Source organism: Brachionichthys hirsutus, unplaced genomic scaffold (genome assembly GCF_040956055.1).
Source record: "Brachionichthys hirsutus isolate HB-005 unplaced genomic scaffold, CSIRO-AGI_Bhir_v1 contig_944, whole genome shotgun sequence".
NCBI classification, from domain to species: domain Eukaryota; kingdom Metazoa; phylum Chordata; class Actinopteri; order Lophiiformes; family Brachionichthyidae; genus Brachionichthys; species Brachionichthys hirsutus.
This window is the reverse complement of record NW_027180410.1, coordinates 21,204-37,806: the sequence shown is the minus strand read 5'-3', so window position 1 is coordinate 37,806 and position 16,603 is coordinate 21,204.

The window sequence follows — 16,603 nt, the reverse complement described above, 5'->3', positions numbered from 1 at the left end:
AGCTTTTTCAGCTGTCAGGAACATTATGGCATTGTGCTTATCTGTAGACGTAATCTAATGAGTTTTAAACATTTACTGCTTCTCTCATGATTGCTCTCTGCCTTTGTAGGCAAAGTGGGTTCACGGATTATGGGATTACACAAGGGCAGCAGAGTGAGTGGAGGAGAGAAGTCTAGGAATGACAGCACATCAGCTTTGTCACTTACTTTGAAGACATTTCCAAACACGCAGTGGCTGTAATGGAGCCCGTGGGCTGCAGATCGATAGAGGTTTTGTCCCACTGGAAGGTCATGCGTAGTCAAACAGCGACAGCTGCCGCATGGCCTCCCAAAGTGAGTAACTGAGTGAAGGCATCAGCTAACACACACCCACACACTCACAGAGACCGACGTGAATTCATCTGCTGCTTGAAATTGATGGCTGTCCAATTTTCTGTGCAGCATTTTAATGCAACAATAGTGCTTTCCAATTTCAGGATTCCGTATCAACCTCCGGAAGGCGAATAGATAACGACTAAAACACCATGAAAATCTGGTGCGAATTAGCTTGGAGCGTTTGACTGGAAAGCGTTTCAATGATGGCCACTAACAGGCTGATTGTTTTGTCTGGGAGATGTGAAAAACGTTTCTCTCAGTCCTGAGACATCTGTGAAAGAGTGTAGTTGAGAAACTGCATTGATTCCTTTCCTGATTATGCATGTAAGGCTCCCCTGAAGTCTTACAGCACACGAGTCATCATAATAGATGAAAATGAATGAACTAATTATTGCGAAACAGTTTGTGTATTTGCATATTTGCCTGTATGGGGGCTGTCAAGAGAGGGAGAGACAGAGAGGGGGAGAGAAATGGAGATATTTCGGAGCTTCGGCGTTGAGCCGACTCTCAAAGTGTTCCTTGTGTTAAAAGTCTCCAGCTATGCAGCGACATCTGAGATGCTATCTTAATTTCGTTTCAATCATTTTGTCAAGGTAATGGAGATTTTATAGAGTCTTGATGTCTTTTAGCTCATTAGGAAAAGTCACAACATGCTTGATTCAATTATTTATGACGTATGTAGAGATGAACCTTTGAGATTTTGCTTTTCCTAGAGACCTTGTTGGGAAATGTAAGACTGTACTTCCTCCAAAGGAGACTTGACTCTTATTTAGCCTCCATACTTAGCCCTGAATGCAACTGACCCCCCGAGGAGGTTGCATGTGGAGTGTTTCTGTCTCTCTAATGCTCACCTGCTTCTCATTTTATTGATCCATTGCAAATACTAATGAAGAACACAGTGCACAGTGTAAAAGTCCCAAGTGTAGGTTTTTTTTGCAGGAAGAGTAATTTCTACAATTTTATTATATCCATTTTTGTGACAGGATTACTCAAAATATTATCAACAAATTTGGCAGACATTTTTACTTTACGATCTGATTCATGCTTGAGGTGTTCATCAGGGAGACGGGCTGCATCTGCAGCAGGCTCCTTGATTGGGGGTTGGCTTTTTATTATTACTAGACAAAGATGCTGTGAGATGGAAAGCTAACTGTTAATACTGAGTCGACTGCTGTTCTTAAGTGTATTATTAACTTATCAGAAGGCTGGTGATTCAAGCCCCAGTTTTCCCAGTCTAAATGCTGATGTATCCTGGAGCAGCATGCTCAACCCGAGCCTGCTCCCCAGATCCCATAAAGGCTGCCCGCTGCTCCTCAGGGATGGGTCGATGCAGTGAACACATTTTCTGGAAAAGGTCAATAAAGTTTACCAAAAAAAAAACCCCATCAAATATCCTGTCCATTCCTGGATTGTGTGATGAAAATCTCACTATTTTTTCTATGTTATGTTATATTAGGGTTGTACTGAATTTAAAATATTTTTTAATCCTGTGCTCAGATTGCATATGTTTAAGTGTAAAGAAAAAAATGCCAAAAATTAAAATAAATCATCGAAAAAACATTCTTGAATTGCATTTGAAATTAAGTTAATGAACAAGATAATAAAAAAATGAAAAATTTAAATCATCTCAACAGCAACTTCTAGGCTGGCATCATCATACATACGTGGTGTTAATTTAATGAAGTGTTTTATGTATCTCGGCTCCAAGTGTCTAGATAAAATCTGGAAATCCAAGAGTCAATGATCCTGTAAAGCTGAAGATGTTATCAATGCTACAACTTTATTCATTAAGATCTCCCCATGGCGATGAGATAATTATCTTCCTCTTTGGAATTTCACTTTCATCTTGCAAACCGCCATGTTTTTCTCAAACGTATCCCCTTTAATGAACTATTACCTAAACATTGGGCGCATCGCTATCATTGTTGTGTTTGTGTGTCGTGTATGTCAATTTGTTGAATTTCAAAAGATGTCTGCAGCTACTTCATCACTGCAACTGTGATTCTTCTCCTATTTGTAAATGCATTAAGCACAGCAGATAGTCTTTCAAAGATGTTAACCTCTTGAATTGAACAGTGATGAGGAGAACATATCCGAGTTTAGATGGGTGCCCATTTTTTTTGGCAGCTGCTGTTTGGAAATAGGGAGAAATTTTGAATAATACAATATGCTTTATTATCATTCTAGGAGTAATCTATGGATAAACAGGCAGTTGCAAATATTAAATATTCATAGGAACCATCCGGATATATGCTCTATTTACCGCATGCTGTCCTACAGTACAGTAGTAAGGTGTGTGGAACCGAGGCCCAGCTCCCTGAACCAGCAGGCTCCTCTCGTGGAGGAAAAGTAATGGCTGCTGTCAGACGCCATCCTTTTCATTCCGCTGCGATGAAGGTTAAACATCCTGAAGCACTTTTATATTGTAACCTTGTCTGCTTGAAGCCAAGCCTTCTCTTATGCCAGCTTTTCCACATTCACTCATATGATCCCTCGTCAGCTTCATTATCTTCAGAAACGATTCACTGGACTGATCAAAGTCATTTCACACACTCCCACGCTACATTCCTGGCTGTACACTAGTGAACACAATGAATTTGAATATAGCGTTGTTCCAATAAAGTGTAGCTGTTATTCACCAGGATCTTCAAAGGTTCACACAACTGGTAACAAGCAAATGGATCAATAAACATGGGACAGCATTTGGAATAAAACAGAGCAAAACATATTGCAACAACAAATGAAATGGAGGCAACCATTTAAGAGCCATTCAGGGTTTGAACACTGTCAACGTTGCACTTTTACTGCTTTGTCTGAGTGTGTCTTCATGCTTCTGCCCTGACCTTCACTCACCTCTCTATAAACGAAACAGCCACCTCTCGTCCCTGAGCATCCTGAGCAGTTCATTCATATGATAAAGTCTTTCTCACAGTCAATGAGTGAGATCATTTTTCAGGATTCCACATTCTGGAACTATTCCGTTCTGCACCTTTGCACGCAAGTAATGGTGACGCTGGAATAATTGGGGGGGAACCAGAGCAAACAAGTGAAAAAATGTGTAGCGTGACGCTGACATCAGAAGTTGTATCAACAGACATCTGTCTGTGCCGGCTCCTCATTTCTCTGCAGCACCTTCTACAATGCAGATTTAGTGCTAGCTGTCAGATCTGTTTCATGATGAAGAGATTAAATCACATCATAGAGCCTAAATTGCCCACAATCATCACTAATGCACAGCAGTACAGCTGTCACCTTATTCAACCTCCCCAGCTCTTCTGATGCTGATGCCTCTGGATGGGTTAGTGCGATAGTCAAGTTCTGCATTAAAACAAAGCAGATCCACAAATAATTGTGTTTTTATCCTCATCAAGAGCAAAGTAAGGTTGGAGATAAAGGACTAGCATACATCTGTCTGCCAATTATGTTTCCTTTTAGGACCATAACTCAAAAACTGTTTCATATTTTCCATGAATGCATTTATGTATGCATTGACTAAAGTTGTAGTGAATAAGAATTACAGGGGCAACATATATTACTATTTTCTTATTATCTGTCTTTCATTAAACGTTATTGAACATGCCTGAGCCTCCTGCTCGACTCTCGTTCCACTGCCTGCCACACCCGTCATCAGCTCATCCACATCACCTGTGCTGCTCTGCACACCTGCTGCTCACCTCGTCATCAGCACCACTGCATTTATAGTCTCCTCAGTCTTCTGCTCTGATCCTGATTCTAATTCGTGTGTACCTGCCCTGCTTGTTTTTGGAATTTTGTCTGTATGCCTGCTCCTCTGGATTTGTCTGCCTGATTGGTCTGATTACCTGGTTTGTGAATGCTGCCCATTTCCTGGAACTTGCCATTTTGCCCGCCCCTATCCTGATTTTTCTGCTGGTTTGGACTGACCACCTGTGCTGGAACATTAAAGTTGTGTTTCTGGATTCCCTTCTCCTGTCTGTGACCTGACAATGCCAGGCTTGTTCGAGTTTAATTTAGGTTATTTATTCTAACACCGCACCACTTTATTTTATCTAAACAAATAAGACATTTCTCTGCACCGTTAAACCTATTTACAAACATTTAAATTATATCTTAAATAATCATCCAAGTGCGTGGGACCTGATAAAACGGGAATAGTTCACGCCTATTAGTTGGTGCATCTAAATGAAGAATTTAGAAGCAACAACCAGCCAAATGTAAAACCTATTGTGCAGCTCTGCTTGTATCAGCATCGTAAGACCAGTTCCCCTCAACTTTATTGAGCTATAAATGGCTTTATAGGTCATTAACTATGTTTCATAAGCTTGTAGAACGTGTTTCAGGTCAATCGCAGAATCACATTCAGGAATAGAATTCAGATGTTGGCTTTAAAAATGTAAAAACTCTGTAGGAGTAGATCCGGATGTGACGCGGTCGGACCGGATGTGATCGCGCGAGACCTCCCGTGTGATTTTTGGATGAGATATATGACGGCTTTTTGCTACTAATATAATATTAGATATCACCATCGCATAATTCGCCCCTTTCGATTACTTTCATTAATCGACGGATTGGATTATCGCTCAGCGTGGAGGACCTCGAGGTATTTATCGACGAGTATTATTCCAGCTGCTGCGTCATGGAGGAATCCGCGTCGGGCGATAATCCCTCCAAGAAAAGAAAGGCCGACTCGGCTACTGATACGGAAGATCTCGGCAACGAAGATGCTCCGACTAGCGTACTGGACTCCATTAATAAAAAACTGGACGTCCTCGGCGTGCTTCACGCCGACGTTAAAGATTTGAAGGCTAGCTTGGAGCTCGCGTATGGTATGATGGCTGAGCTTCAGCGCGAGAACATCGAGCTACGCTCCTCCGTTGCGACTGTGTCAGTCGAAATGGAGAAGATTAAAACAGAAAATAAGACGCTCAAAGAGACAGTCCTGGACATTCAGTCGCGCAGTATGCAAGACAATTTAATATTCTCAGGCATCTCAGAGAGCGCCGCGGACAACCCAGAGTCCTTAATTAAAAACTTTATGACGACGTCACTGAAAATTCCCCCGGAGACGGTAAGTACAATCTCCTTTCACCGCGTCCACCGCCTCGGAGCCCGTAGAGGCGATAGGCCCCGTCCTATTATCGCTAAATTTGAACACTTTAAACATAAAGTGCTGCTAAAGAGCAAAGGACGGGAGCTTAAAGGAACCTCTTTCGGGATGAATGACCAGTTCCCGAGAGAGATCAACGAGCGGCGAAAGGTACTGTATCCGATCATGAAGCAGAATAGGCAGAAGGGCAAACGAGCTACGCTGGTTGTGGATAAACTATATATCGACAACCAGCTGTACCGAGACCCTGCCACCACCCCCTGGCTATTCTGAGTCAGAAACACCTGTAATTATTCCATTCAGCTAAGAATTAGAGGCATTTTCATGTGGATGAGGATTATGCTTTAACATAATGCTCGTCAATATGTGTAGGTGTAGTTATGTTTTGGTGTATATGTAGATGGTTATGTATGTATGTATATGTATTTATATATGTGTATGTCCGTATATATATATATATATATATATGTGAAATAGAGAAACAAATGATCCAAAACTCACTGGGCTATTAGGAATTAATGTATTCCTCTTGTCCCAACTCTCCCCTCAGATCCACTCCCCCCCCTCACTGCTCCCCCTCCCTTTCACTCACCCCTCCCCTCTTCCCACACACACACCCTCTATGTCTATCACTTGTTTGTTATACTTGTTTATGTATCAGTGTTCTTGATTCTACTGTGCACGCATTTAAGACTCTTTATATCCCTCTCAGCTATCCAAACATCCAACACCTTGACTTTAACTTATCACATGTAGAGAATAGTAAGCAGCTTACAGAGATACACACAGTTAGACCTGACTGCTCACCATCGGTATGTCTAAGTTAATTTTGGTATCTTGGAATGTGTGTGGCGCTCGCTCTCAGGCAAAAAGAATCAACATCTTAGACCATCTCTCAAAATTAAAAGCAGACATTTGTCTCCTACAAGAAACCCATTTACAAAAGTCAGAAGAGAAATTACTCACAGACACAAATTTCAGTCAAGTTTTTTCTGCCTGCTATAACAGCAGACAAAGAGGAGTCTCTATATTAATACACAAGAGACTACTCTTCACGTTAAACAACACTGTAACGGATCCAGAGGGCCGATACATTATTATTCAGGCAACCGTATTCAATAAATTATACACAATTGTGAATCTGTACGCTCCTAATAGTGATGATTCGGCCTTCTTCCACACATTGTTCTCCCAGCTACTCGAGCTAACAGCAGAATCAACTATCATCATCGGCGGAGACTTCAACACAGTTCTAAATCCATCAGTAGATCGCTCCAGTACTACAGTACACACGAGGCGTTCACAATCAGCCAAAGTACTACTGGAATATATGGATGATTTTGGCCTTGGCGACGGCTGGAGATTAAAAAATCCAACGAAGAGGGAATACACGTTCTTTTCTTCTGTGCACCGTTCGTTTTCAAGAATTGATTATTTTCTCACAAATAATTCTGTGATTGAGAATATTTCTACTAAAATTAATCCAATAATTATCAGCGATCATGCTCCGGTCACGCTTACCTTACAAATCGCAGCGACCTTTAAACCCCCGTCGACGTGGCGCTTTAACACCTCTTTGCTTAAAGATGCAGAATTTGATAGGGTCATAAGAAGAGAGTGGGCAGACTATCTGGAAACAAATGACTCTCCAAACTCATCTCCGTCTTTACTCTGGGAAGCAGGGAAAGCTGTAATCAGAGGTAAAATTATATCATATGCCTCTTACAAAAAAAAACAGGAACAGAAAATGGAAAAGGAATTAGAGGAGAAAATTAAACTATTAACCGATGCTTACGCAGTGAACTCAAGCAATCAAATGTGGACTGAACTACAAAACACAAAACTAAAACTAGATGATATATTATCAAAGAAAACAGAGTTCATATTACAACAATTGAGATACAACGACTTTGAATATAATAACAAATCAGGCAAGTTTCTGGCGAATCAACTCCAACGTAACAGAGAAAGATCTCTCATAACAGCAATTAAAGGGTTAAATGGTGAGTGCACGCAATCACCAGAAGAAATCAATCAGATATTTTACACGTTTTACCACAACTTGTATTCAGCAGCTAATAAACCCAACCCGGAGGATATTGAGGCATTTCTCAGTAATCTGAATATGCCTCAACTATCAACAGAGTATAAGAACATTCTGGAAGCTCCGCTGTCTATAAATGAACTCCACAGCGCCCTAGATAGTATGCCTAACGGCAAAGCACCAGGCCCGGACGGCTTCCCGGCTGAATTTATGAAGCATTTCTGGACTATGTTAGCGCCGTTATTCTTCAGATCAGTGACAGAAATGAAAAACAATGGTCATATACGACCCCACATGAATACAGCAGCAATTAAACTTCTACTGAAGCCGGACAAAGACCCCACCCTCCCTTCAAGCTACCGACCTCTATCATTAATCAACGCCGACATCAAAATTATAGCAAAGGCACTCGCATCCAGGCTGGAGACAGTGATCCCGACTGTAATTCACAGCGACCAAACAGGATTCATTAAAGGTAGACATTCCACCAACAATATTAGAAGACTGCTAAATCTGATCAGTATGTCGCAGCGACTTGGAAAAAAGGCAGTGGTTGTATCGCTGGACGCAGAAAAAGCCTTTGATAAAGTTAGCTGGTCCTTCCTCTTTGCCGTCCTACACAAGCTTGGGTTTGGAGAGTCATTTATTCACTGGGTGTCAGTATTATATAACTCTCCCAAAGCGACCGTAACCACCAACGGGATTACCTCACAGAGCTTCACCTTGCAGAGAGGTACCAGGCAGGGCTGCCCACTCTCTCCTTTATTATTTGCAATATTTATTGAACCCCTAGCAGCAGCAGTGCGGCAAAATACCAGGATTAAGGGAATCAACACTGCGGTGTCAGAACACAAAATCAATTTATATGCTGATGACATCTTGCTTTATTTACAAGAACCCTCGGATTCGCTGCAGGAAGTATTCAAGTTGATAGCTAAATTTTCACAACTTTCAGACTATTCCATCAATTGGACAAAATCAACATTACTTCCCATTACAGAAAAGTCATGGAACCCTGCAGACCAGGACCCAAACTACTCCTTTCCTACGGGCAATTTAAAGTACTTGGGCATTAATATTTCACCTAAACTGTCTGAGTTAACCCGATTAAACTTCACCCCACTTCTGGATAAAATCAGCAGTGATCTGAAGCGTTGGAATAACCTCCCGATATCCCTTTTGGGAAGAATAGCCACCATCAAAATGAAAATTTTACCACAAATAAATTATTTATTTTCAATGATTCCGTTTAAACCAACTTCCAACTGCTTCCAGTCGTTGGATTCAGCCATCACCAAATTCTACTGGAAAAATAAAAAAGCAAGAATTAGTCTATCTACCCTTCAGAGGAGTAAATCTAAAGGAGGCCTGGAAGCCCCAAATTTTATGAATTATTACTTGGCTAACCAGCTACAATATCTTGTACTATGGATGCACCCGAATAGAGACTCTAATTACTGGTTAGAATTGGAACAGAAGGACTGCAAGGATATTAGACTCGCAGATCTCCCCTTCATCACAACAACCATTAAACGGCATAACTGTTTTAAAAACCCGATGATTTCTTCCACCTTGTCCGCCTGGTGGAAAGCGTTAGAAGTTACAAATTCTAAACTGGAACCCTGCGTGTTCTCTCCAATCTGGAATAACCCTGACTTTCAGGCTAGCAATCAACCTTTCCATGTAGGTATGTGGGAACAGAAGGGAATCTCTCAACTCCATCATCTCTTTCGTGACAATACGTTTATGTCATCTACAAAATTGTTCCAAAAATATGAACTCGGAAGCGGAAATTTCCTTTACTATCTTCAGGTAATGAATACAATTAAGAAAAGAATTCCAACGCTCCGGGGCCCGCCTCAGCCACCTGTATTTGTTATGGAAGTCACAAAGATTTCCCCGACAGTTAAAAAGACCCTTTCTAAGATTTATAAACTCCTCTCAAGCACAGATACGTTACTTCTTCCCATCTCAAAATGGGAGACGGATCTGTCACTAACCCTAGATCATGACTTTTGGACACAAATCTGTGAAAATGTATTTAAAATGACAAAACACAGAAATCTTCAACTCATCCAGTATAAGATCCTTCATAGAACACACATTACTCAATATATGATGAAGAAAATGGGCTTTTCTGAATCTGACATCTGCTCTCAATGCTCCCAAAATACTGCTGACACTTATTTCCATGCTCTATGGTTGTGCTCACCCGTCCAGGATTTCTGGGTCGCAGTATCACATAGACTGTCGTCCATCTTAGATTGTACGTTCCCTTTATCTCCGATCACTTGTCTACTCGGTGACTTGGCAGAAATCATTATTTCAAAGAAACATACGCACCCCACACTCGCAGCCCTCGCCATCGCCAAGAAAACAATCCTCGTTAACTGGAAAAATAAACAGTCTTTAAACATCAATCATTGGTTGAATCTCCTCATAGAACACATATCAATGGAGAAAATCTCTGCTTCCAAAAAAATAAATAAAAAACATTTGAAATATTTTACAGAAAGTTGGTCTCCTTTTATTAAATCATTAAATATAAATATTACAACCTGATTCTGCCTGCTAGCGAAAGCCACCACAACGATGTAAATGGTAATGCTGCTTGTTTCTGTTTTCTGTATCCAGGACCGAGTGGATCTCAGAAATACATCGCCGCCCAGCCATTCTAACTTTCTATGTTTCAGCTCCAGTCTCCACCTCAATGTTCTTCACACAAGGATGGTTGATCTCCGGGGCTGTTGGCATGCTGGGCTAACTCTTCAGGGGCTGTCCCCGTGGCTTGATATGTGCAACCCGGCTCCTCGGGTCTCTCCTGGGTGGCGCATGCTTCTCGGGCGGCCGCCGGTGTTCCGCTAGGCTGCCATGCGGGGGTGCTGGCCTATGCGTTTGGGATGGCACTGAGCTGGCGCAGTCTGTCACTCCTCTGCTGGTAGTAGCGGCCGGGGTCCTGCTGGTGACCTGGCGTGGCCATGGCCCCCTCACCTCCCCTCCCTCCTCCCTGACCTCTCTCCTCCACCCTCCCCGTCCCCTGCTCGCCCTCTTCTCCTTGGTCTCGTCTCCTGTCCTGCCTCCCCCTTGCCCCTCTCCCCTCTCCTTCGCCTCCCTTCCTCTCCCCTCGTGGTCTCCCCCTTCCCCTCTCTCCCCGCATCTCCTCTTCCGGCATCCTGCCTCCCGCCGGGGCCTCGCGGCTCCCTCCTTCCTGGGGGCTTGATTATGGGGGATGGGTGGGATGCGTCGGGGGCGGCGCTCGATCCAGGCCCTGTGCATGGTTGGGCCCTCTGACACATGTGGGTGGGATGGGTGAGGCTGGGGACTATGGTCGGGCTCCCTCCTCCCCCCGCCTGGTTGGCTGGGGCCTCATGTGCTGCGCCTCTTAACTCACCACCTTAGCACAACACATTTGTAAATATACACATAGGGTACATGCACCTGGGGGGCCTGGTGATGGGGGGCGTTCACCGAACGTCCCTCTGCAACCCCCCCCCCCCCCATTTTAATGCACCACATGGGGTTACGCGGGTGCTAGGCGGGGAGATAAGGGGGAGGGCGCAGGGCAGGAGTGCGCCGTTGCCCTCCTCCGCATCCCCCGTCTGGCCCCTCCTGCCCCAAATTTTAACGCACTACATACATGTGTATATAGCACCTGGGTGTCCACACATTCACGGTGTTGGGAGGGTTCCCCAGTCTGGGATCTGGGGAGCCATATAGACAGGGTATGGGGGGGGGTTTATTTTGGCCTTGGCGCGGCATGTGGGGCGCGGCATGTGGGGCCTTAGCGGGCTGGGCTTGGGGTGGGACGGTGGTCCGGCCTCCTGCTCCCTACTCTCCATCCCAGGGAATAATACTCTCCTCCCAAATGGCTGTATAGGGTCGGATAGGGCTGAAGCCCCTGCACTGTCTACTCCCGTTCCCCAGACGCTGGTTCGCTGGGTTGGGGGGTTGCCCGAGCTCGGCGGTGGGTTGGGCGGTGGGGGGGGGGGGCGGGGGGGCGCGGGGGGTGGGGGTGGGGGGCGGTGGTGGGGGGGTGGGGGTGGGGGGGGGGCTGGGCCGTGGGGGGGGCTGGGGGACTGGGGGGTGTGTGGGATGGGTGGAGGGTGCTGGGAGGGGGGCGGGTGGTTGGGGGGGGCGTGTTGTTGGGTGCTGGTGGGGCGCCAGGCCGGCCCGCTGTGCCCCGTGCCGCTGCGCTGGCCTAGGTTTCGTCGGCTGTGTTGGTGTAAGTCGCCCCCGGGCCCTGGACTGGTTCTTCTGCGTGTGGCTCTGGTGGGGCCATGGTGGTCGTTCTTGGGTTGCTGAGGCTGCTTGGGGTGATCTGGGGGCTTATGTCGCCATTGTTGGGTCCGGGATGGCTGCCCCGTTCTTAGGTGGAGGTTTCACGCATGCCAGATCCACCACTCCAGCACCTATTAAAACTCGTCTAGAGAGTCAACCCCGCACACAGATCTCTGAGTTAGTGGAGGTTGCTGGGTTAGTGCTTGTGGCTCTCACTATGCTCTCTCTCTTTTTTCAGATCTGAGAACTTGGTGATCCATACTTTCCTCTAGAGACGAATGTGAACCTGGTGTATTGGGACAACTCTTGGTGATGATTGGATGGAAGGGGTAGAATTAAGGGGCACAAATAAATCCATTGCACTTTCTTCTCAGAACACTGTGTATTTGTCACTTTTTGTTTGTTCATGTTGTATGTTCACTGCGGTGTGCACAGCCCTCTACGGCGGTAAGCAGGTAATAAAACAAATAAAATAGGAATAGGCTAGGCTGCCAAGAGGGCAGGTGACGGTCACAATCACTATAAGAATAAAAATTGCATAGAACTCCGGCAGTGACTGACGTTATGTCCGTCACTGTGGAGCACGAATGCAGACAAGGTAAAGAGAAAAAAAAGGAAAAAAAAAAAAAAAAGGTCCGACTTATTGCCAGCAACGCGGACCAAGCTCTGGCACCGGTCATATAGGGAGCGGACACCCCGTATGAGGGGGTCCGACACGCCGCACTCCCGGAGCACACCCCACAGGACTCCCCGAGGGACACGGTCGAATGCCTTCTCCAAATCCACAAAACACATGTGGACTGGTTGGGCAAACTCCCATGCACCCTCAAGGACCCTGCCGAGGGTGTAGAGCTGGTCCACAGTTCCACGGCCAGGACGAAAACCACATTGCTCCTCCTGAATCCGAAGTTCGACTATCTGGCGGACCCTCCTCTCTAGTACCCCTGAATAGACCTTACCGGGGAGGCTGAGGAGTGTGATCCCTATAGTTGGAAGTCACCCTCCGGTCCCCCTTCTTATAAAGAGGGACCACCACCCCGGTCTGTCAATCCATAGGCACTGCCCCCGATGTCCATGCGATGTTGCAGAGTCGTGTCAACCATGACAGCCCTACAACACCCAGAGCCTTAAGGGACTCTGGGCGGATCTCATCCACCCCCGGGGCCTTGCCACCGAGGAGCTTTTTAACTACCTCAGCAACCTCGGCCCCAGAGATAGAGGAGCTCACCCACGAGTCCTCAGGCCCTGCTTCCTCACTGGAAGGCATGTCGGTGGGATTGAGGAGGTCTTTGAAGTAGTCCCTCCTCCGATCGACGACGTCTCGAGTCGACGTCAGCAGCGCACCATCCCCACCATACACAGTGTTGACTGTGCACTGCTTCCCCCTCCTGAGACACCGGATGGTGGTCCAGAACCTCTTCGAAGCCGTCCGGAAGTCATTTTCCATGGCCTCACCGAACTCCTCCCATGCCCGGGTTTTTGCCTCAGCAACCGCAGTAGCTGCACTCCGCTTGGTCTGTCGGTACCTGTCAGCTGCCTCCGGAGTCCCACAGGCCAAAAAGGCCTGATAGGACTCCTTCTTCAGCTTGACGGCATCCCTCACCACCGGTGTCCACCAAGAGGTCTTGGGATTGCCGCCACGACAGGCACCGACCACCTTACGGCCACAGTACCGCTCGGCCGCTTCAACAATGGAGGCACGAGACATAGTCCACTCAGACTCAATGTCCCCTGCCTCCCCCGGTACATGGTCGAAGTTCTCCCGGAGGTGGGAGTTAAAACTCCTTCTGACAGGAGATTCTGCCAGACGTTCCCAACAGACCCTCACAATACGTTTGGGCCTGCCAGGTCTGTCCGGCATCCTCCCCCACCATCGGAGTTGACTCACCACCAGGTAATGATCAGTTGACAGCTCCGCCCCTCTCTTCACCCGAGTGTCCAAGACATGCGGCCGCAAGTCCGGTGAGACGACTGCAAAGTCGATCATCGAACTGCGGCCTAGGGTGTCCTGGTGCCAAGTGCACATATGGACACCCTTATGCTTGAACATGGTGTTTGTTATGGACAATCTGTGACGAGCACAGAAGTCCAATAACAAAACACCACTCGGGTTCCGATCAGGGGGGCCATTCCTCCCAATCACACCCCTCCAGGTCTCAACGCCTTTACATTTCTACGTACATGGACGCATCTGGAAGATGAGGAACGATGGCTTCCAACATTTATTTAGTGTTTGATTGATCTCCAGCAGCGTCACAACATTCTGAGCCAGGACCAAAAATAATGGACCAAAAATCCTACAAAATATGTAGTAGATGTGACGTCATTGCTGCTCCTGAAAACATCCTGTTTGAGTGTCGTGCAGCGCATCCGCTATTTTACAGCGGTTCTGCGGCGGCCCCTAGTGCCCGCTCTGATTACTGCAGCACGTTTCTCAGATTGAGGAGAGAATATATCTATTAGATAGAATGTAAACGCAGTACAAGTACAGTCAAACACCCTGTTTAAGAGGAGAATTTCTAAAAAGCCCTTGCGGTACAATGTTATCAGCCTCAACACGAGGATTACTCTGCAGTGAGTAACTAATTCAAAACACGGCTTCAGCAGCGAAGGAGAGAACGGATGTATAAAAACAACAATGCTGCGTGAGTGACGAAGAATTTTTTATGTATCTCGAACTTGTATTATTCTTACCGAAAAGGTAGTGGAATATTATTGATTGAATTTTATTTTGTTTTATTTCGATTGAAGCAGCTGAACATGAAATAAAATCGAGTTCAAACAGGAAGACATGTCCGTGTCCGTCCTGTAGGCTCTTCAGTCACCCTAAATTGATTTCATGTATTTGATATATTTAAGTAAATATTCAACAACAACAAAAAATATATATAGCGAGAGGGAGAGAGAGAGAGAGAGAGAGAGTGTATGTCTAAAACCACCTCCATCTCTGACAGAGGAAGAAGAGCTAACCCTGAGCCCAAGGACACAAGGACCGATATAACTTGTGTGTGTCTGGAGCAATGTTGTTCACCATCAATGTAGTCTAGTGCATTTAGTGAACCTACAATACTATAATTAACACAAAAAGCTCAGTGCCTGATTTGTACTTCGGTCAGCAGCAACCCTTCAGAAATCTTCTTTGATGGTCTAGAGCGGTTCGAGCCTGGGTGACGTGACAAAGGCATTCAAATACGAGACACACTTCTAAATATTCAGCAAAAAAATGACAAATATTATTGTGGAGATGCTCTGCGCCTTCACTCAGCTGTCTGGATACATCAGATTCAAACACATGGAAAAATGTACAATTTAATAACTTTCTGAAACTGTAACACATAAATTATTTTATTTTAATTTTGCATTACAGAGACATATCCAAATTAGACCACCACCTAAACCGGGAAAATCTTCAACCATAAGAAATAACCAGATGTGACTAGTTGGTATAATAATAGACCTGAGGAACCAGAAGTCATCTTTAGGACGTCCCCCTGTCTATTTCTGTCCCTGGGTCCTCTGGGTCACTGGCACACTACTTTATTTTTTCAGTTGCCTTCCTGGTGGCTCAAATCTGACTCGGTTTTTTTTAAATATATATTCAAATATGTGCACCCAAATCAACTTAAAAAAAACGCCATACAAGTATTATCAACAGCTCTGTGAGACTTGTATCAAATACTTGTTAATATATTATATTCATCAATATAATAATAAAAAAAACTGTTTAAAAAAGAAGAAATACATTGCTCAACAATAATCTGCGGTTTAGGTCGAGACTATTTTCTGTGTTTTGTCTCTGCACACAGTTAAAAAGACTCGGAGTGAAATCACAAATAACAGCCAATGATACGAAGGCGGTTTTACTGCGTGACAACCCAGCCAACCACAAATAGACGTGACACAGTCCCAGGCTCCTTGTAATGCTAGCACGTTGGCTTCACGCACACATGCAGACACATTCTCGAAGATGCTAACGCGCTGAGCTCATCCCTGGAAGAAGCCTGGTAATCCGAGATGCGATGCACTTCCTCCTCTCTGCCGGGAACTCCTGAACAGCTGCTGGCGTTTGAGTCATGCCATGCAATTAAACCGCATCAGTTCAGGAAAAGAAATAGCTGAATGTAGGCCTAAGCCATCAGGATACATTAGCAAAGATTCTTTATGCAGCACCTTTCAAAATAAAATAAAGGAATAATAACAAAAATTAGCTGTAAGAATAATGATAACGATGTCGTGGAGGAAGGAAGCGTTTCTCATTTCAGACTCAGTTGAGCCAAAAGTATTAAAGCTGATTAACATTTACAGCTTTGCTTTGCTGCTCTAGGTCCAGAGTATCACTACGATGTACACAAAGTATTTCGGTTTATGCAGTCCAAGGATGGCATGTTAGAGGACTTAAAAGGACTGCTATATTTTTGGGGGATAGACTATGGAGGCCTTTATGACACGTCCTGGTCAGTACATCATTTTAAAGTGAATCGTTTCCTCTTATAAAGGCCATTCTTTGTCCTGAATCCTTTTCTACTATAAGCATTTGACTTTTTTTTTATTCTCATCCCAGCTCATTGAATGCCGTCACAGCTGCACCTCTGTGGCAAACACTCAAAGCCTGCCTGTCACAGAACCTGCCCAACATTGTGACAGGGAAAGGCCCTTTGTTATGTTTGGGAATTTAAAGGAAATATCATGGTTTGGTTTAGAAAAGTCTTGTTGACATTTCTTAGCTTCACACGGACACAGACTTTGTCTCCTGGGTGAAAGTCACGAAGCTGCGGCACCGTCTGGTCCAGACTCTCTCAGTTTGCTCAGATCATCTCATGC